Source organism: Bombus impatiens, unplaced genomic scaffold, assembly GCF_000188095.3.
Source record: "Bombus impatiens unplaced genomic scaffold, BIMP_2.2 scf_0640, whole genome shotgun sequence".
Taxonomy (NCBI): Eukaryota; Metazoa; Arthropoda; class Insecta; order Hymenoptera; family Apidae; genus Bombus; species Bombus impatiens.
The window spans coordinates 1,447,844-1,453,843 of record NT_177059.1 but is presented as its reverse complement, the minus strand read 5'-3'; positions in this window follow the sequence as shown (position 1 = coordinate 1,453,843).

Genomic DNA, 6,000 nt, shown 5'->3' with positions numbered 1-6,000 from the left:
GCATCGATGGCGAGTTCGATACCGCAAATAATTTCGTTGCTCGATCAATGCCCTTGATTGATCGTAAGCGAAAAATCGTTTATGCTACGACGATAATAAGGATAGCGTCAACCTAGTGCATCTCCATGCATCTGTCTCGACTGATTTGTAAAATTCTCTACGGAAATATTAATAGTCAATTTATCGATTAGGTGAAGCCCCGTCGGATCGAGTGATCCGGGCGTAGTGTTTAAGCACTTGTACGAATATTGTAAGTAACGTCGTGTATTTCGGTGTGCCGGTGCCGCTCGTAACGTGTCGCGATCGGTACCGAGCATCTCTGTATAATTGTCCTACCAAGATTCGTCGTCTTGCGTATCGTTTCCCGGCAATGTTTGTGATATTACGTTTTCCGCGCCCGTTGTCTTCGACGTCCGTTTACGTCTGTTCCTCATGAGCCTCTAAGAACATCGAGAAACACATCGAAATCTCACTTTAAGCTACGTTCACATTGCACGTACATTTCTCCCCCAATATCTCTTTTTTCATTATTTTTCTCTAGATGTTACCAGCCTATATGTTCGCCCGAGATATTCGTTTTTGTACATACGATAACTTATCGCTGTCCCCACTTTTCTTGCGATTATTGAAATTACTTGATTCGAAGATCACGGAGGAAAAGAACGATAAGTCACGTTTGTTTTTCATACGAGTAATTCTAGAATCCAATACCCTCTCAACTAATCACATATCTATAACCTTCTCTTTTTAACCCCTTTTTAACCACCAAATAACTTCAAGATCAGAAAATCAACAAACTTGTACTTATCGTATTTTTCTCCTGTACTTTTCGTGTCCAAGTATCGCGAGACTTTCTGCCGATTCTCAACTAAATTACGATAGATTGCCACAAGATTCTAGATATTGATAACGTTTCGTTCTCAAATATTCAGCTTAAACGAATCTCTATATTGTTAAGATATCTTCTTATAAAATTGTTTCTAACGATAACATAACATTGGTAATATCAAACAATCCGAATTTCTATTATCACTTCGATTATCCGTAATCGTTCTTTCAACGATTAAACTTTCCATTCTATACTCTCCAAAATGTAGCCGAGTGTTTCTCAAAGATCGTTAATCCGAATTCGTTGCCTGTTTATCAACCAAAATAGATTTTATCCTTCTCGACATACCGAGACCGCTACATTTCACGTTTCTCGATGTCGACAGGTTCTTTACCATTGAATTATCGTTGTTTCATTATCTCACCGTCCTCCTTCGTAGTACACCATTTCGTTTCTCCGGCCATTCCTATCGTCGACTTTACCCCGCCAAGTAGTTTCTAAGCAGAGACAGTATTCGACGGACTGGCGTTACAGGAGGACGAACGGTTTATCGTTGAGTAACTGATAATGAGTTGAATAGCGCGCACAAGCGCGCACGTGTGTGTACAGTGGCAAAAAAGAAAAAAGAAGAAGAAAAGGAGAAGAAAAGAAAGACGGTTGTCGCGTGATTTTTGAAAAGAGTAACTCGGGAGATTAGAACGATCCTCGATTTCTTGGAGATTGGCTTTGCAAGAAGGAATTAATAAGTCCCCTGAAAATACATTATTCTAGGACACCTGCCCTTATTTCGTAAACAAACCCAATTAGACGTACACTTTGATAATGCGAAGCCTTATCAAACTATCGGGCATTTTTTTAAATAATAGACACGTTAAAAGGATAATAGGAAATATTACGTTCGTTTCAACATATTGTCGAAAACATAACGTGTATGTACATTCATTTATCAACATCAGGCAGTAGAAACGTGGGTATAGTAAGAACGTCGTTCGTTAAAACGAAGACTATAATTATTCTTCATTGCGTAATTACATATAACTGTAATGGTGTAACATAATTTTAAAGAGATCTAAATGTTAGTAAAGTCAACTTCCGAGACTCACTTTTACAATGCGCAAGTTTTCAGCGTCATTCGACAATTTGATAAGAAGCGTCTATCTCCATTCGCTTGACCTAGGCACCTCGAAAAACTTGCGCGATACCTAAAAGGACGCAGAACCTTACGAACAGCAAATCAACGAAAACCTATGCAATTTTTTCGTTCTTATAAAAATTTCATGTCCTTCGCTTACGAAGCGAAGTAAAATTTGTATGTAAAATAACGCCGAATACATTCACTTCGACAATATGAAAACATCTCATATTTGCGATCGAAATGAAACAAATGGTACATCGACGGGCTAGCAAGCTGTGTTTTTTATCGTAACATCTTCGTTAAACTGAAACTCTCGGTATCGTATATTCGTTAGTATATATTTTTATATAACTTTGAAACGGAAGCAGTTCGTAAGGTGCAAAGGAAATATTGTTCAGAGCCCGCCAACCATCCGATGTAAATATATAATATTTGCAAAACGTGTCAGATTCGTTGAAGATGTATTCGTTACGATTTCATTTGCCACTGATGGAGCGTATTTAGTTGCGAAACGTACAAAAGAAGAAGAGTAGAAGCTGTTGACGCGAGTTTGAGAAAGGATCGATTAGAAAGAAGAAAGAAGAAAACGATCGTTGCGACGAAAACGTTCCTTATCCTCATTCCATAAGATCGTTTTCGTAGTTGGTCGAAAACAATCTCTATTTTTAAGAAATAGAAACTTAAGTAGCTTCGTTTTTAGTAATTAATACGAAATTCTGTAGCCAGCGAATATTTATAAATCTTTCTGTTTCTAACGTATATTTAGAAACGTTTTCTTCGTATTTTCCGTTTATTTATATTTATAAATAACGATTAGTAACATAGCCTGACTTTTGAATAATAGCAATAACGGATTTCTTAATACATTGTAAATGTTCGAAGCGTGTCACGAATGTCGAGTAAGTGAGTCTAGAAAAAGGAAATCTGTAAATTTTGTAGAATAATTGTGAATATTTAACGTTTCTTTATGTACGCGATAATTACCAACACTTGTGTCATTTCTATTTTTAACGTCACGACGTATGTATTAACCAATGCACTGATCATAGAATACAATTCATTGTACGAAACGAATTTAATTTCATCGAATCAGCATATCTTTTATACGAAAGAAAGAGAGAAAAAAGGATACTCCTGACAAGACGACAGCGTTCTCAGGATCGATTTACTTTTCAAGCAATATCGTTTGTATTATACACCAGATTTCATGTATTTCGAAAATGATAAACTTTACAGCCGTCGAATTGCTTGAACGACCCAAAGGTCAGCGTCGATCGAACGATATTAAGTTAAGGTACCATTTGAGGCACACACGGCTCAACTTTTTTACCGAAACCGAGTTAGCACGCGAACAAGAACGTCGAAATGTATTTAAGAGTAAACGAGAATGAAAAAAAAAAAAAAGAAAAATCGAAAAAGAAAGAGCGAAGCGTACTTACGTTTGAGAAGATCTCAAAATGTTGAGATCGGAAAATGACGAACGTAGGTATCGAGTTTTCCGATCGAGGCGAATAATCTGTACAAGAAGAGAAAACGTGAAAAAAATGGCAGCCACGCGAACTCACGTTACATATCTGTAAAACTTTTTTCCAAGCACTGCCTAACCGTGCACAAAGAACCGAAGCAGCTCATGCCTCGATCTCAAACTAATTGAGATTGAAACGGAACGACGCAAAGATAATATCTACAACGGCACTAGTCCGCTTTGATCGAATGCTCAGCGACGACAGAAACTTTTTCTTCCGGGTTCGGAATTCTTTCTAGCTGTCTTTGTTCGTTTGTGGTCGTCGGAACGCTTTTCAACGAACGCAGTTTGTATTTGCGATGGCGACCGAGTGAAACACGTCTGCGAAAAACGTCGAAAAACGAAACATTGCTCACGAGGATGGGAATATTCGGTTGCATATGCGTACTTGATGTATCTTTTCCTTCCTATTCGATATGAAGTCAAGAATTTGAATATCGATACCGTCTTCTCTTTTTTTAGAGTATCTAGTTACAATAACTTTGAAAGTAATTCTAGTCAAAGAATTAGAATATTTTTAATTAATATATCCTAACATTTTTTTATTAATAGATTAATAATATTTCGATTAATATGTTAATTTTTATTTCAAAATTCCCTTCAGATCCGAGATACATGCTTTTGCCTATATAACTTGCTCTTAATGTTACAATTCATTTAAATACGATTTTTCTTCGATATTGTAATATTTAATATACTCGATAATATTGTATTACCCTGATTTCATATTACAAAGGATCAAATTAACGTCGCATTGCATCCAACAAAAATATTTCTGGACATCGAGCAAGCAAGTACTTTTTCACATTGTCTTGGTCACCGCTCCACCCCACTGCGACCTTCCTCCCGAAGAAATCTCGATAATTTATAAAAACGAAGAATCAGTGTGGCGCGACACGAGAAACAGAAAAGAAAAAAGAAAGTATATCGAGGAAAATGTAAAAGCACAATCGAGGAGCCGACTTATTATCGTCGGTCAGCGATAATGGATAAATCATTGTAATATATACACTTCGGTGACAAAATGATTGTAACGCTGCCACTGAACACATCCCGTGTAGTACAATTACCGTATATATAGTATTCCACAGTATACTGGTACACACCGTATTATTAATTGAATTGATATTTATTAACGATTAATTATTACATTATTATCACTATATTATCTATACCATTTGTACTTTGCATTTCAGTTGGAATGAAATAAATGCCTTCTTTTTCATAAAAATAAACCAACCGTCGTATTTTAAACAATACAAATCTAGATAAATCCCTAGATAAATTTTCTTCAGTTTTTTCTTTTTTTTTTGGAAATCGCGCCCTTCGACTCGATATTTTTCTTTTGCCTAGTCAGAATGCAGAATGCAGAAATCGCTAACTTTTTTATTTTTTTTTTTTTACAAAGAAGTTTATTTAGTCCAGAAATACAGTTTTTAAGTGCATTATTCACAATAAACATGAATTTTTCTAATGGTATGTTAGGCAAAGGTACGGATACGCGGCGATACGACGTAACCATGCTGTATTATGTGTCGGCGCTTTACATCTTTTGTTGTATGATGCGGTTTTTGGGTTTAAGCCTCTGGAGAGCGGAGCTTTCTTTTTTATTTATTTTTTTTTATTTTGTTTCTGTCCTGAAAAAACAGGACGCTTCGGTAGCTTGCTTTGCAGAAATCGCTAACTAACGTTATCTTGTGATCATCCTCATAGAAGATAAATTCCATAAATTCCAAGGAAATAGCAGTGATGGAGCATGAAAAAGTACGAAGAAGGAATAGATTTATTCGACACAAAGAATATTCTTTACGAATACTTGCACTCGCAAATATTTAATTTTTTTTTTTCACATCTGAAATACATCGTTTTTCATTTCGAACAATGTTTTTCCTATACTGTGCATAAGTTCGAAAAATTGCTTAAATCGTCGTCTCTGAAGATAGACGTACAATAGCGTGCAAAAATAATGAAAATAAAATAAGCTAGCGATGTACAAACATTTAATATCGTACGGATATTTAACTGTTGCGATGTTTCAGTGCAACTGTTTAACTGTTCATTTTGAAAATAAATTACTATCAGCGAAAATGCGTGTTTAGAGAAAAAGTTTAGAGGATATGACTGTGAAAGATAAGTATGACGAGAAGATGAGTGAAAGGATGTAGTTAAGAGTCAAGAACCGGTTGAAATTACGTCAATAAGCGTAATATATTCGAATGATTGATTTATCGTTTAATATGCTTTATAATTCTAAAAATATTTCTTACAGTTCGCTCTCTTAGAGTGACTTCGTTCAAAACATTAATTATTAAAATTATCTACTGCTATTAACGCCACTTTTACTATTACTTCTTTTACTGCTTCTCCTACGAACTTTACAACGGCACGCTTTGGTTTCTTCGATTAAAAATGGAAATTCTTGTTCCATTCTTGCCCATAATTTCTCTCGAACGTGAGTTAAGAAATACATTATTCCATAATCTCTGTAGAAAAACAGATTCAATTTTAAAG